Source organism: Lepisosteus platostomus, chromosome 22 (genome assembly GCF_059453375.1).
Source record: "Lepisosteus platostomus isolate fLepPlt1 chromosome 22, fLepPlt1.hap1, whole genome shotgun sequence".
Classification (NCBI taxonomy): domain Eukaryota; kingdom Metazoa; phylum Chordata; class Actinopteri; order Semionotiformes; family Lepisosteidae; genus Lepisosteus; species Lepisosteus platostomus.
Genome location: NC_142632.1, coordinates 2,475,955 through 2,490,891, shown reverse-complemented (window position 1 = coordinate 2,490,891; position 14,937 = coordinate 2,475,955). Strand labels below are relative to the sequence as shown.

At 53.6% G+C, this 14,937-nt stretch overlaps 12 non-coding genes across 12 annotated transcripts; 8 read left to right on the top strand and 4 right to left on the bottom strand.

Moving 5' to 3' along the window:
* The first annotated feature begins 46 nt into the window (after positions 1-46).
* Positions 47-163, top strand: LOC148643084 (U5 spliceosomal RNA). The gene has a single exon (XR_015929331.1). It is a non-coding gene; the product is annotated as a U5 spliceosomal RNA (small nuclear RNA).
* A 391-nt stretch (positions 164-554) lies between these two features.
* On the top strand, positions 555-671 carry LOC148643083 (U5 spliceosomal RNA). The gene has a single exon (XR_015929241.1). It is a non-coding gene; the product is annotated as a U5 spliceosomal RNA (small nuclear RNA).
* Positions 672-1,062: 391 nt separating this feature from the next.
* Positions 1,063-1,177, top strand: LOC148643082 (U5 spliceosomal RNA). The gene has a single exon (XR_015929341.1). It is a non-coding gene; the product is annotated as a U5 spliceosomal RNA (small nuclear RNA).
* Positions 1,178-1,570: 393 nt separating this feature from the next.
* Positions 1,571-1,687, top strand: LOC148643081 (U5 spliceosomal RNA). Its single transcript, XR_015929357.1, has one exon. It is a non-coding gene; the product is annotated as a U5 spliceosomal RNA (small nuclear RNA).
* A 390-nt stretch (positions 1,688-2,077) lies between these two features.
* On the top strand, positions 2,078-2,192 carry LOC148643080 (U5 spliceosomal RNA). Its single transcript, XR_015929360.1, has one exon. It is a non-coding gene; the product is annotated as a U5 spliceosomal RNA (small nuclear RNA).
* Positions 2,193-2,951: 759 nt separating this feature from the next.
* On the bottom strand, positions 2,952-3,093 carry LOC148643079 (U4 spliceosomal RNA). Its single transcript, XR_015929471.1, has one exon. It is a non-coding gene; the product is annotated as a U4 spliceosomal RNA (small nuclear RNA).
* Positions 3,094-3,326: 233 nt separating this feature from the next.
* LOC148643078 (U5 spliceosomal RNA) lies at positions 3,327-3,440 on the bottom strand. Its single transcript, XR_015929286.1, has one exon. It is a non-coding gene; the product is annotated as a U5 spliceosomal RNA (small nuclear RNA).
* A 5,264-nt stretch (positions 3,441-8,704) lies between these two features.
* Positions 8,705-8,874, top strand: LOC148643077 (U1 spliceosomal RNA). The gene has a single exon (XR_015929138.1). It is a non-coding gene; the product is annotated as a U1 spliceosomal RNA (small nuclear RNA).
* Positions 8,875-9,510: 636 nt separating this feature from the next.
* On the bottom strand, positions 9,511-9,629 carry LOC148643076 (5S ribosomal RNA). Its single transcript, XR_015929207.1, has one exon. It is a non-coding gene; the product is annotated as a 5S ribosomal RNA (ribosomal RNA).
* A 1,807-nt stretch (positions 9,630-11,436) lies between these two features.
* On the top strand, positions 11,437-11,600 carry LOC148643075 (U1 spliceosomal RNA). The gene has a single exon (XR_015929400.1). It is a non-coding gene; the product is annotated as a U1 spliceosomal RNA (small nuclear RNA).
* A 636-nt stretch (positions 11,601-12,236) lies between these two features.
* LOC148643074 (5S ribosomal RNA) lies at positions 12,237-12,355 on the bottom strand. The gene has a single exon (XR_015929222.1). It is a non-coding gene; the product is annotated as a 5S ribosomal RNA (ribosomal RNA).
* A 1,807-nt stretch (positions 12,356-14,162) lies between these two features.
* LOC148643073 (U1 spliceosomal RNA) lies at positions 14,163-14,326 on the top strand. The gene has a single exon (XR_015929444.1). It is a non-coding gene; the product is annotated as a U1 spliceosomal RNA (small nuclear RNA).
* Positions 14,327-14,937: the final 611 nt, after the last annotated feature.

The window sequence follows — 14,937 nt, the reverse complement described above, 5'->3', positions numbered from 1 at the left end:
GCAGAGGCTTTGAAGGCGGTCTGGGCTCCTGCAGCTGTGCAGCCACGCACTCTGGTTTCTCTTCATCTCGTACAAATCTTTCGCCTTTTATTAAAGATTTCCGTGGAGAGGAGCATGAATAAGTTCCATGCAATTTTTGTGCTTCCCTGCCTTCGGGTGGGGCGCAGCCTGGCTGGTCAAAGAGAGAAAACAAAAACGTTCGCAATCACTCTTGTTATGGCAATTGTGGCCGTCTGCTCCGCGAGTCCTCGGTCTCCGGCTGTCTGATTGGCGCTCTTTTCTTTGGGGGGCGGGAAGTGTCCAGCCGCAGGGGATCTTGGGACCTCGCTTTGCATAGCGGCTTCCCAGAGTGCGTCGTTTCCGGCACAGTGTGGCTGGGTGTTTTCCGACTTATCGCACGGATTGGGCACGGCCGCAAGCTGAGAGCCGCAGGCGATGAGCCCGGAGCTGAACGGGCCCCACTGGCTCGTTTGTAAGGCCAGGTGTATTGCCAACCATGACCGGCAGCGCAGAGGCTTTGAAGGCGGCCTGGGCTCCTGCAGCTGTGCAGCCACGCACTCTGGTTTCTCTTCATCTCGTACAAATCTTTCGCCTTTTACTAAAGATTTCCGTGGAGAGGAGCATGAATGAGTTCCATGCAATTTTTGTGCTTCCCTGCCTTCGGGTGGGGCGCAGCCTGGCTGGTCAAAGAGAGAAAACAAAAACGCTCGCAATCGGTCTTGTTATGGCGATTGTGGCAGTCTGCTCCGCGAGTCCTCGGTCTCCGGCCGTCTGATTGGCGCTCTTTTCTTTGGGGGGAGGGAAGTGTCCGGCCGCAGGGGATCTTGGGACCTCGCTTTGCATAGCAGCTTCCCAGAGTGCGTCGTTTCCGGCACAGTGTGGCCGGGTGTTTTCCGAGTTATCGCACGGATTGGGCACGCTCGCAAGCCGTGAGCCGCAGGCGATGAGCCCGGAGCTGAACGGGCCCCACTGGCTCGTTTGTAAGGCCAGGTGCATTGCAAACCACGACCGGCAGCGCAGAGGCTTTGAAGGCGGACTGGGCTCCTGCAGCTGTGCAGCCACGCACTCTGGTTTCTCTTCATTTCGTACAAATCTTTCGCCTTTTACTAAAGATTCCCGCGGAGAGAAGCATGAATGAGTTCCATGCAATATTTGTGCTTCCCTGCTTTCGGGTGGCGGGCAGCTGGGCTGGTCAAAGAGAGAAAACAAGCACGTTCGCAATCGCTCTTGTAATGGTGATTGTGGCCGTCTGCTCCGCGAGTCCTCGGTCTCCGGCCGTCTGATTGGCGCTCTTTTCTTTGGGGGGCGGGAAGTGTCCGGCCGCAGGGGATCTTGGGACTTCGCTTTTCATAGCGGCTTCCCAGAGTGCGTCGTTTCCGGCACAGTGTGGCTGGGTGTTTTCCGACTTATCGCACGGATTGGGCACGGCCGCAAGCTGAGAGCCGCAGGCGATGAGCCCGGAGCTGAACGGGCCCCACTGGCTAGTTTGTAAGGCCAGGTGCATTGCCAACCATGACCGGCAGCACAGAGGCTTTGAAGGCGGCCTGGGCTCCTGGAGCTGTGCAGCCACGCACTCTGGTTTTTCTTCATCTCATACGAATCTTTCGCCTTTTACTAAAGATTTCCGTGGAGAGGCGCATGAATGAGTTCCATGCAATTTTTGTGCTTCTCTGCCTTCGGGTGGGGCGCAGCTGGGTTGGTCAAAGAGAGAAAACAAGCACGTTCGCAATCGCTCTTGTAATGGTGATTGTTGCCGTCTGCTCCGCGAGTCCTCGGTCTCCGGCCGTCTGATTGGCGCTCTTTTCTTTGGGGGGCGGGAAGTGTCCGGCCGCAGGGGATCTTGGGACCTTGCCTGCATAGCGGCTTCCCAGAGTGCGTCGTTTCCGGCACAGTGTGGCCGGGTGTTTTCCGAGTTATCGCACGGATTGGGCACGCTCGCAAACCGTGAGCCGCAGGCGATGAGCCCGGAGCTGAACGGGCCCCACTGGCTCGTTTGTAAGGCCAGGTGTATTGCCAACCACGACCGGCAGGGCAGAGGCCTTGAAGGCGGCCTGGGCTCCTGCAGCTGTGCAGCCATGCACTCTGGTTTCTCTTCATCTCGTACAACTCTTTCGCCTTTTATTAAAGATTTCCGTGGAGAGGAGCACGAATGAGTTCCCTGCAATTTTTGTGATTTCCTGCTTTCGGGTGGCGGGCAGCTGGGCTGGTCAAAGAGAGAAAACAAGCACGTTCGCAATCGCTCTTGTAATGGTGATTGTGGCCGTCTGCTCCGCGAGTCCTCGGTCTCCGGCCGTCTGATTGGCGCTCTTTTCTTTGGGGGGCGGGAAGTGTCCGGCCGCAGGGGATCTTGGGACCTCGCTTTGCATAGCGGCTTCCCAGAGTGCGTCGTTTCCGGCACAGTGTGGCCGGGTGTTTTCCGAGTTATCGCACGGATTGGGCACGCTCGCAAGCCGTGAGCCGCAGGCGATGAGCCCCGAGCTGAACGGGCCCCACTGGCTCGTTTGTAAGATCTGCGGCAGATCGTGTAAAGACGTTCAACTTTGTAACTACTGCACGCACAGGAAGCAGAATAAATTCCTCTTTCAAACTGTCAAAGGTTTGCTTTGCGAACGCTGCAGGACATCGCACAATCTGTTTTGAACGGGGACAAACGATTTCTTATGAGGCGCAGTAAGTACAGACGTTTAAAAAGCTCCACTCATGCCGACGATGCAGCATGAAGAAGGGCAACCTAACGTTTGACAGACAAAAGCCGGGCGCCACTACGAGCAATATGAAATCAAACTGACAGCACACGGCGTTTCGCGCTGACTCAAAAGTGATCTCGACAGACGCTGTTCTCTGCATAACGCTGAAAGAGCTAAAGAGTGTTTCTGTTGAGACGTAACAAGCTTGTTTCTTTCTACCATGATGTTACCATGACAAAATCTGTCTTTAAACACCTTGCTCAGTCTCTGACGAGACTGTCAAGAATTGCTTTCGCCGATTGTATTGCAAACCGGCGGAAGCGGGGTATTGGGAAAAGTTTTCAACTAGCAATAATCGCGCATCGGCTAAACCTCACAGGCTACGATACTGCCACTGCGCAAAGCTGACGGTTGCCAGGCAACCGCGTGGATCCTATGGAAATCGTTATCAATCGTCTCATGGCATGTCGTTGCTGTAACGCTTCATATTTGCGGCCGGACACTTCCCGCCCCCCAAAGAAAAGAGCACCAATCAGACAGGCGGAGACCGAGGACTCGCAGAGCAGACGGCCACAGTCGCAGTAATAAGAGTGATTGTGAGCGGTTTTGTTTTCTCTCTTTGACCAGCCCAGCTGCGCCCCACCCGAAGGCAGGAAAGCACAAAAATTGTATGGAACTCATTCATGCTCCTCTTCATGGAAATCTTTAGTAAAAGGCAAAAGATTTGTACGAGATGAAGAGAAACCAGAGTGCGTGGCTGGACAGCTGCAGGAGCCCAGGCTGCCTTCAAGGCCTCTGCCCTGCCGGTCGTGGTTGGCAATGCACCTGGCCTTACAAACGAGCCAGTGGGGCCCGTTCAGCTCCGGGCTCATCGCCTGCGGCTCTCGGCTTACCTGGCAGGGGAGATACCTTGATCAGCCTGTAGTTGGAGTAGTTGGACTGTTTTCTTGTTTTGTGGAAGCAGTGTTTGTTTTGCAGTTTGAGATGGCAACCTTTGGATCCCGCAAGAATGCTGTACGTTTTGAGCTTTTGGATGACCTGTTCATGGATCGTATGCAGTTCAGCAGAAAAGTGTTACAGAAGGAACTTGGCTTTGAACCTCGGCACTTGGATTTCATCTTTGCTCTCCCAGGTCAGAAAGCATTTGAGGTTGTATTTGGTACCTATCCTCTGTTTGAACAATGCGTGGATGTGTTTGAGGCAAAAAGAGGGAAAGTTCCTGCACTTGAGAAGATCAACTTGCAGCCTCTGACACAGAGAGAGAGGAAAACGGTGCATGTTGTTATGTTCTCGGAACTGGCAAAGACGGAGGACATTCACACCTGGCTTAACCAGTACTGCACCGTCCACCATGGAACTGAGGTTAGAGATGTTGACGGTATAAAAACAGGAGCAAGGAAATTCGAGGTTCGCTTACTACCGGACAATGTAAATGGAGGCTTAAGGCACCTGCCCTCTACAATCCGGCTGGGCGCCTGCAATGGCTATGTTTTTTATGTGGGACAACCAAAGGTGTGTCGGCGCTGTGGTGCTGTGGGACACCTGGCATCTTCCTGCACTGTGAAATGCTGCAAGACCTGTGGCAAACAGGGACATTTAGCCTCTGACTGTTCAATGCTGCCAAAGTGCAATTTATGTGGCTCGGAAGGACACGTTTTTAAGAACTGCCCTCACGCCTACGCCAATAAACTCAAAATGAGAAAGGATGAGGCAGTGCTTGTTTCAGCCAAACCGGCCCGAAAAGCCAAAGCAAACAACAAGTCAAACAAAGAACCCTTGTTGGACAAAGAGTCTCAGCCTCCAGCCAGGATCAGTCCTGCTGTGGCTCCGGGGCCGGTGGAAGAGAAATCCACTACGCTCCCACAACCGCAGACTGCACCAGACAAGCACGAGGGTTTGAAAACCCCCGAGAACAGCGAGGACCCCTCCCCCACTCCTGCTCCTCAGAACGAGGGCCAGTGTGGGGCCCCCCGGTGGAGCGGGTCCAGCGACGATACCCAGGATTCAGCGGAGCTGCTTTTCTCAGACTCTGCAAGTGCTACAGATGCCCTCCTCTCCTCCATCCAGTCCATCACGGAGGATCTGCAACAGCTGGTGGGTGAGGGGGAAGAGGAGACTGGTGCATCGGCTGCACCCCTTTCCCCTCAGTGCTCCCAGGAGCTGGACTTGAGGAAAAGGAAAAATGACTCTGTTTTCTCCCCGAGCGAGGAGGAAGGAGAGAATGGCGATGGGGACAGCTGGAACCCCTCCACCCCTCCCTCTACCCCCTTCCTTGAAATGGACTCCGTGAATGCTTTTACTGCTGCCACCCTGATGAAGGCTCATTCAGAGGATGGCTGGCAGGAAATTGGTAAGAAGAAAAAGAAAAAGAAGAAGGTAACAGGTGAGACCGAAGAGAAATGTGTTTTGTAAAGACTGGTTCCACTTTCTTATGTAATATGGCTCTAAACATAATTTCTCTTAACACCAGAGGTATCAATGACGGAGTTAAATGTCAGTGTGTCTTTGATTACCTCCAGCAGAGAGAGGGAGATGTGTTGATGTTGCAGGAGTGTGCTTTAGCCTATCAAGAGAGGTATAAAAGCTTTGAAGATAGGTGGGATAAAGGGCCTTCTGTTTGGTCAGGGGACAATAACAACAGAGCCTCTGGCGTGGCCATTCTTTTCAAAGGATGGGCTTTCAAATTGAAAAGTATTCAGAGGGTCATAGATGGCAGGTTGCTGTGTGTGGATGTGGAATGGGGGACCGTTAACCTGCGGCTAATCAATGTGTATTGTCCTACTGACGTGGGAGGAAGGGTGGAGCTACTCAAGGCACTCTCTCCCCTATTGTTAAGTAGCACAGACGTGATAGTGGGAGGGGATTTTAATTGTATCTTAGAGCACACAGACAGGCAGTCTAGCTCTCCGATAAAATTGGATTCCAGCTCACTGGCCCTGCAAAACTTAGTTCAAGACTTTAAACTCTCAGACACATATAGATGTATATATCCCACAACAGCAGGATATACATGGTCAGGGAGGAATAGCAGCTCCAGAATTGACTATTGCTTTGTCTCAGAGAGAGTGAAAGTTGTTGGGGTCACTCTTCAGCCTGTCTTCTTCTCAGATCATCAGGCTTTAGGGTGTAGAGTGGAACTCCAGGGCGGGACTGTCTTTGGCCCAGGCCTCTGGAAACTCAACACAAAGCTGCTAGAGAACGAGGGGGTAGTATCCCGCTACAAGGAGAAACTATCACAGTGGCTGTCCTTGCAGTGTCTGTACGGGTCAGTAGGAGAGTGGTGGGAGGAGGTGAAGATGAGGACAAAGACCTTTTTCATGGCTGAGGGAAGGAAGGCTGCTGCCAGACGGAGAGGAGTGCTAGCCAGGAAACAGAGGCAGCTGCAGCGTCTCTACACGATGCTGCACAGTGGCTTCGATGTGCTCGAGGATATCACCCTTTTAAAAAAGGACATCCGGAGCATAGCCGAAGAAAGTAGTCGAGGAGTGCTGTTAAGAGGCAGAGTGCAGTTCTTGGAAGAAAATGAGAAGTGTACTCGCTTCTTTTTCAGGAAAGTGGTAGGCTCCAAGTCTGTCATGGAAAGTGTAGTTGATGAGGAGGGACGAGAGAGAACAGAGCCGAGTGCTATCCTCTCCTGCACCAAGGCCTTCTACTCAAGACTGTACAGCTCTACAGAGGTAAAGGATGAAGAAATTCATTTTTTTACCTCAAAGCTAGAAAACGTTTTGAGTGAAGAAGATAGGGAAGTACTTGAGAGGGATTTGACAGTAGAAGAGCTGAGACAGGCTATGGAGAGCTTACAGAAGGGGAAAACTCCAGGTGCTGACGGGCTCCCTAAAGAATTTTATTGCACCTTTTGGGATCTGCTTCAGGATCCGCTACTGGTCCTATTCGAGGAAAGATATAAGACAGAATTGCTGCCTGACTCCTTAAGAGAAGGCACTATCTCTCTCTTGTTTAAGAAAGGAGCAAAAAATGACATAAAGAACTGGAGACCCCTCAGCCTGTTAGGCGTGGACACTAAGATCCTGTCCAAAGCCCTTTTCCTGCACCTACAAAATGTAGTGGCCTCACTGGTAGGGAAAGAACAGACTTGTGGGATAGCAGGACGCCTGATGAGCGACAACCTGGCCTTGTTGAGGGATGTCTGTCTGTACTCTGAGGATCGCTCCCTCCCTCTTTGCATTTTAGGTGTAGACCTAGAAAAGGCCTTTGACCGCCTAAACCGGCAGTACTTAACATCGGGACTTGAGCACATGAAGTTTGGCCCCATCATGAGAAAGTGGATTAACCTGCTGTACACAGGTAGCAACAGCAGAGTCATGGTTAATGGCAATAGATCACGCCCCTTTGAAGTCTGTTCAGGGGTGAGGCAGGTCTGCCCATTATCCCCCTTGTTATGCGTTTTGGCTATGGAGCCCTTAGCCTGTGCCTTGCGCCAGGATCAGGCCATTAATGGGATACCAGTGCCTGGAAGTGGGGGAGGAGAGGTAAAGACATCTCTATACATGGATGACGTCACCCTGCTCCTCTCTGACAATGCCTCAATTAGCAGAGCTCTGCAGTGCTGTGATCGTTTCTCTTTGGCTTCCTCCGCAAAAATTAACAAATCTAAGAGTGAGATTTTTTATCAGAACTGGAGGGAGCCAAAAGAAGGACATGAACTCAGGCTGCAAGAGAAGAGAATTAAGGTCCTGGGGGTGTATTTTGGAGAAGAGATGGGAACAGTAAATTGGCAGAACAAATTGCCAATCTTAAACAAAAAACTGATGCAATGGAAGGACCGAGACCTCACCATGACAGGGAAGGTGCTGGTCATCAAAGCCGAGCTCTTGCCTGTCTTGAATTTTCTGGCTTCTACCTTCCCAATCCCACACCGTGTTGCGGCGGTGATGAGGAGATTGATGTTTCAATTTCTATGGGGTGGGAAGCAGGAAAGACTCAGAAGGGAAATAATGTACAGGCCGCCACCCTCAGGGGGGAAGTCTGTCCCAGATATTGCTACGAAGCTGCTGTGCATTTTCCTGGCCTCTGTGCTGAGAGGCTTTGCAACAGCACCTGCAGCGCGTACCTGGACTTATTTTTCCAGGCTCTGGGTAGGTAGGGAGGTGTTCAGAGTGTGGGGTGTCAGACCCAAGCTGGACGTCCCACTCTCTGACACATGCCCTGCAATTTATGGGACAGTTAAAAGTTTTCTAAGATCTCACCCAATTGGCCATATTCCCCTCCGAGATGTCAGCGTCCAAAAACTGGAAGATTTCGTTGCACCCCAGAACAATAGGCAGACCCATGTGGGCATTTTAACATCAGCCCAAACAAGGAAGGTGTGGAAACACACATCCTCTAAGTTTCTGTGCAACATTCACAGAGATTTAGCCTGGAGTGTCGTCCACCAGTGCTTACCGGTACGAACTTTCTTGTACCGTAGGGGCCTCACCCCCAGCCCTCGCTGCGTTAGGGTGGGCTGCGGCGAGGAGGAGACTGTATCCCATCTCCTGTGGTCCTGCTTTTTTGCTAAGGCCTTCTGGGCACTGTTTGAAGATTGGTTGCTGGCTCTCTCGCCCCAATTTACCCTGACCGCTGCTTTCGTCATATACGGCATCTCTCCTGTCAAACTTCCTCCTGACGTGTTTGACAGGATCTGGGCCGTGGTGAACAGTGGGAAAGTTGCCCTGTGGAGAGTGAGGAACATGGGGCTGTTCAAAGGCATCGAGATCCCAGTCAAGGCAGCAGGTAGCCTGGCCCTGTTCATCACCCGAGAGAACTATTACCTCAGAGATCTGTGGAGAGAAGGGAGGGAGGAAGCAGAAAATCTGTGGGAAATAGAGAGCATAGGTCAATATCTCAAGAAACTGTGAAAAACATTATCAAGTTTAAGTAAAGAATGTGATTTGCACCAGAAAAAAAGAAAATTGTTGCTATGTAACTGTTACCATGTCAAAATGTAATGAGATGTGATCATATATACTGTTTTAAGTATGTATATGAATGTAAAGCTTTCTGATTTGTGATGTCCTGTATTTTTTTGTGAAAAGAAAATAAAGTTCTTAAAAATCGAAATCGGTTCACCCAGGGCGAGGCTCGGCCATTGCACTCCGGCTGTGCTGACCCCTGCGAATTCCCCAAATGTGGGAATCTCGACTGCATAATTTCTGGTAGTGGGGGACTGCGTTCGCGCTCTCCCCTGATGTGCTTGGTCCAAAATCAGATACAGGAAGGTTAGGACACCACGAGCTGCGTGGCTGCGGAAGGATCCCGGTTCGACAGGAGTGGACGCCGCTGCTGGTTCTCGCTGGCTTTTAGTTAGGGGTCCGGAGAAGCATCTCAAGCTAGTTCCACTACTCCTTCCGGATGTTCATTCCCTTTTCAAAGTCAGTCGTTTTGCTGTAGTCTGCGTTCTTTAGGCTGATTATCGAGGTTAGCCTTTATTTGGTCATGGGGGGCCTCGGTACTGTATGCTGAGTCTAAAGACAGTTTCACCCGTTTTCTGATTGCTCGGTTCTGTACCAGTGCAGACATGTCAAACAGTGAATGGCTGTACCTCTATTGTATCCGTGCTCAATGAATGAAATCGGTAACAAATGAATATATGTCTAGTTATACGAAAAACGAGTGGTTTATCGACTCATCTTCATTTGCAGATTTAGAGGCAGCTTCGATATTCGTTTTACAGACGGGTTTTTTTTTTTGAATATGGGTCACACACATGCCACAGCAACAAAACATCTCTAGAGATGAGGCTATAGATCACCTTTCCATCCTGCAGGTTTTCCTCCCAAAGCCTACGGCACCAACGGCGACCCCTGCTGGCCGGGAGAGCAAAAGCTTACAGCACCTGGTATTCCCAGGCAGTCTCCCATCCAAGTACTAACCAGGCCCGACGCTGCTTAGCTTCCGAGATCAGACGAGATCGGGCATGTTCAGGGTGGTGTGGCCGTAAGCGAAAGCCCCGGCGCCTGACTCGCTACTTGAAGCTGTGTGTGGCGGGGGTTCCGTGCTCCCCGAGCGGGACTGAAGGATCGTTCGTGTGCCACTCTTTGGAAAGGAGCTGCTTTCCAAATCGCATTGCGTGCCTGGATGTTGGCGAATGCGCTCCCTTGTGTTGGCTCGTCCCGCACTGGAGGAGGACAAACAATCTGCACGGAGGAGCACCAGGCAAGTCTTCACCAGACAAAAACCTCCAGTGCACAGCACTCTGGAAACATTTCGGGGCTTTCGCATGTTTATTTCAGCACGTAAAGCGCACCGGTCCAACACGTCGGCCGGGCGCGCGGCGCCTCCGCCCTCTTGTGGCCTTGCGGGGTCAGAGCAAGAGGCTCCTTCTCGCTGCCCTTCCGCTGTGTTGCAGGGCCCCGAGAGGGAACCCGGAGCGCGCACTTTGTGGGGGGCGGGGGACCGCGTTCGCGCTCTGCCCCCGGTCTCTTGCGCGAGTACTAAATCTCACGGACAGGGGGGCCTCGTCATTGATTGTTACAGGTGAGACGGGGATTAGGAGGAGACCCCGACTGATGGGTAAAGGGGAGCACTAACACCAGAGGGACACCCACGGCGTCTCTTTTTGAGAGACGCCCTGGGGTTTCCTAATGGCCAAGGAGGGTCGGGACCTCGGTTTGACGCCTCCCCCGAAGGTCGGCGCCTGTTTGTGCAGCAGAGTGTCGCCATCAGGAGGCTGGGGCGTAAGAGAGCCACACAGCCCGCAGGGTGAGCGCTCCCTACTGGTCCCAGTCACACCTCTTGCAGGAGCAGCAGCAACCGGAGCTTTTCCGGGGTGGAATCTCCCATCCGGGTGCCGGCCAGGCTCACACCTGCTGGGCTGCCCCGGGGGTGAGCCCAGTCGAGAGTCGCAGGGCCAGATCTAGTCACCGGGGAGAAACGATACAAGTGAAGGATTGCTCGGCTCTCGGCACTTGAAAAGACCGACAAATGTCTCGTTCCCGCCGGAGCTGAATGTACCCGCATGTGTGGTGTCGTCTTCTTCCCCCGCCCCGCTGTGTTCGCTGTATTGTCTCTGAAGCCGGCCCCCCCGAGACGAGACGGGCTGTTCCTGTGCCCCAATTAACACTTTACAGGTGCCATTCCCCGGCATTGTGGCCATTGTCGGTGCTCACACGCGATAAGATAAGGCGGAGGAGAGCGGGGCATGCCCAGCGGCAGACATTCAAGGAGGGGGCAGTGCGAGGTGAGGTGAGGTGCGACACGCCGGAGCCCCGACGCAGCTAATGCGGAGCACTTGTTGGACTGGCATCGAAAGGACGTGTGCGCACGGAGCGAGCCTTCCCTGCGGCGGAGCGCGGGAACTTTCTCCCCCCCTCCCGCTGCAGGAGTTGTGTGCACTGCAGCGGTGCCGAGAGAAAAGCACAGAAGGCAGCAGGCTCTGGAGAGCAGGTAAGAGACGGAGCCTTGTGGGCAGGCGAGCAGGCCCGTTTTTTGGAAATTGCTGAAAAGGTTTGTTCGGTGTGTGGCAGGCGCACGTCGCGAGCTTGCGTGGCGATCTGCCGGTCTGGAGTTATGCAAATGAGGCCGAATTGCATCCCGGGACATGCTGCGAATGCGCAACGGCGACTGCAGATGTGTAGGAAACGGCGCGCTCGTTTTCTCGTTTTGCCCACACTTTTGAGTGTTAGTGTGGCGTGTGAGTGTGTGAAAGAGTGGGCCCAGCAGGAGGCGGTGGCGTGCGGGGCGAGGAGGTGGCCTAGGCTGCGTGATTTGTGCTGTGGGTGCGGGCCGCTTGCAGGGGCCTGTTTAACTCATACTTACCTGGCAGGGGAGATACCTTGATCAAGAAGGAGGTTCACCCAGGGCGAGGCTCGGCCATTGCACTCCGGCTGTGTTGACCCCTGCGAATTCCCCAAATGTGGGAATCTCGACTGCATAATTTCTAAAAGTGGGGGACTGCGTTCGCGCTCTCCCCTGATGTGCTTGGTCCAAAATCAGATACGGGAGGGTTAGGACACCACGAGCTGCGTGGCTGCGGAAGGATCCCGGTTCGACAGGAGTGGACGCCGCTGCTGGTTCTCGCTGGCTTTTAGTTAGGGGTCCGGAGAAGCATTTCAAGCTAGTTCCACTACTCCTTCCGGATGTTCATTCCCTTTTCAAAGTCAGTCGTTTTGCTGTAGTCTGCGTTCTTTAGGCTGATTATCGAGGTTAGCCTTTATTTGGTCATGGGGGGCCTCGGTACTGTATGCTGAGTCTAAAGACAGTTTCACCCGTTTTCTGATTGCTCGGTTCTGTACCAGTGCAGACATGTCAAACAGTGAATGGCTGTACCTCTATTGTATCCGTGCTCAATGAATGAAATCGGTAACAAATGAATATATGTCTAGTTATACGAAAAACGAGTGGTTTATCGACTCATCTTCATTTGCAGATTTAGAGGCAGCTTCGATATTCGTTTTACAGACGGGTTTTTTTTTTTGAATATGGGTCACACACATGCCACAGCAACAAAACATCTCTAGAGATGAGGCTATAGATCACCTTTCCATCCTGCAGGTTTTCCTCCCAAAGCCTACGGCACCAACGGCGACCCCTGCTGGCCGGGAGAGCAAAAGCTTACAGCACCTGGTATTCCCAGGCAGTCTCCCATCCAAGTACTAACCAGGCCTGACGCTGCTTAGCTTCCGAGATCAGACGAGATCGGGCGTGTTCAGGGTGGTGTGGCCGTAAGCGAAAGCCCCGGCGCCTGACTCGCTACTTGAAGCTGTGTGTGGCGGGGGTTCCGTGCTCCCCGAGCGGGACTGAAGGATCGTTCGTGTGCCACTCTTTGGAAAGGAGCTGCTTTCCAAATCGCATTGCGTGCCTGGATGTTGGCGAATGCGCTCCCTTGTGTTGGCTCGTCCCGCACTGGAGGAGGACAAACAATCTGCACGGAGGAGCACCAGGCAAGTCTTCACCAGACAAAAACCTCCAGTGCACAGCACTCTGGAAACATTTCGGGGCTTTCGCGTGTTTATTTCAGCACGTAAAGCGCACCGGTCCAACACGTCGGCCGGGCGCGCGGCGCCTCCGCCCTCTTGTGGCCTTGCGGCGTCAGAGCAAGAGGCTCCTTCTCGCTGCCCTTCCGCTGTGTTGCAGGGCCCCGAGAGGGAACCCGGAGCGCGCACTTTGTGGGGGGCGGGGGACCGCGTTCGCGCTCTGTCCCCGGTCTCTTGCGCGAGTACTAAATCTCACGGACAGGGGGGCCTCGTCATTGATTGTTACAGGTGAGACGGGGATTAGGAGGAGACCCCGACTGATGGGTAAAGGGGAGCACTAACACCAGAGGGACACCCACGGCGTCTCTTTTTGAGAGACGCCCTGGGGTTTCCTAATGGCCAAGGAGGGTCGGGACCTCGGTTTGACGCCTCCCCCGAAGGTCGGCGCCTGTTTGTGCAGCAGAGTGTCGCCATCAGGAGGCTGGGGCGTAAGAGAGCCACACAGCCCGCAGGGTGAGCGCTCCCTACTGGTCCCAGTCACACCTCTTGCAGGAGCAGCAGCAACCGGAGCTTTTCCGGGGTGGAATCTCCCATCCGGGTGCCGGCCAGGCTCACACCTGCTGGGCTGCCCCGGGGGTGAGCCCAGTCGAGAGTCGCAGGGCCAGATCTAGTCACCGGGGAGAAACGATACAAGTGAAGGATTGCTCGGCTCTCGGCACTTGAAAAGACCGACAAATATCTCGTTCCCGCCGGAGCTGAATGTACCCGCATGTGTGGTGTCGTCTTCTTCCCCCGCCCCGCTGTGTTTGCTGTATTGTCTCTGAAGCCGGCCCCCCCGAGACGAGACGGGCTGTTCCTGTGCCCCAATTAACACTTTACAGGTGCCATTCCCCGGCATTGTGGCCATTGTCGGTGCTCACACGCGATAAGATAAGGCGGAGGAGAGCGGGGCATGCCCAGCGGCAGACATTCAAGGAGGGGGCAGTGCGAGGTGAGGTGAGGTGCGACACGCCGGAGCCCCGACGCAGCTAATGCGGAGCACTTGTTGGACTGGCATCGAAAGGACGTGTGCGCACGGAGCGAGCCTTCCCTGCGGCGGAGCGCGGGAACTTTCTCCCCCCCTCCCGCTGCAGGAGTTGTGTGCACTGCAGCGGTGCCGAGAGAAAAGCACAGAAGGCAGCAGGCTCTGGAGAGCAGGTAAGAGACGGAGCCTTGTGGGCAGGCGAGCAGGCCCGTTTTTTGGAAATTGCTGAAAAGGTTTGTTCGGTGTGTGGCAGGCGCACGTCGCGAGCTTGCGTGGCGATCTGCCGGTCTGGAGTTATGCAAATGAGGCCGAATTGCATCCCGGGACATGCTGCGAATGCGCAACGGCGACTGCAGATGTGTAGGAAACGGCGCGCTCGTTTTCTCGTTTTGCCCACACTTTTGAGTGTTAGTGTGGCGTGTGAGTGTGTGAAAGAGTGGGCCCAGCAGGAGGCGGTGGCGTGCGGGGCGAGGAGGTGGCCTAGGCTGCGTGATTTGTGCTGTGGGTTCGGGCCGCTTGCAGGGGCCTGTTTAACTCATACTTACCTGGCAGGGGAGATACCTTGATCAAGAAGGAGGTTCACCCAGGGCGAGGCTCGGCCATTGCACTCCGGCTGTGTTGACCCCTGCGAATTCCCCAAATGTGGGAATCTCGACTGCATAATTTCTGGTAGTGGGGGACTGCGTTCGCTCTCTCCCCTGATGTGCTTGGTCCAAAATCAGATACGGGAGGGTTAGGACACCACGAGCTGCGTGGCTGCGGAAGGATCCCGATTCGACAGGAGTGGACGCCGCTGCTGGTTCTCGCTGGCTTTTAGTTAGGGGTCCGGAGAAGCATCTCAAGCTAGTTCCACTACTCCTTCCGGACGTTCATTCCCTTTTCAAAGTCAGTCGTTTTGCTGTAGTCTGCGTTCTTTAGGCTGATTATCGAGGTTAGCCTTTATTTGGTCATGGGGGGCCTCGGTACTGTATGCTGAGTCTAAAGACAGTTTCACCCGTTTTCTGATTGCTCGGTTCTGTACCAGTGCAGACATGTCAAACAGTGAATGGCTGTACCTCTACTGTATCCATGCTCAATGAATGAAATCGGTAACAAATGAATATATGTCTAGTTATACGAAAAACGAGTGGTTTATCGACTCATCTTCATTTGCAGATTTAGAGGCAGCTTCGATATTCGTTTTACAGACGGGTTTTTTTTTTTGAATATGGGTCACACACATGCCACAGCAACAAAACATCTCTAGAGATGAGGCTATAGATCACCTTTCCATCCTGCAGGTTTTCCTCCCAAAGCCTACGGCACCAACGGC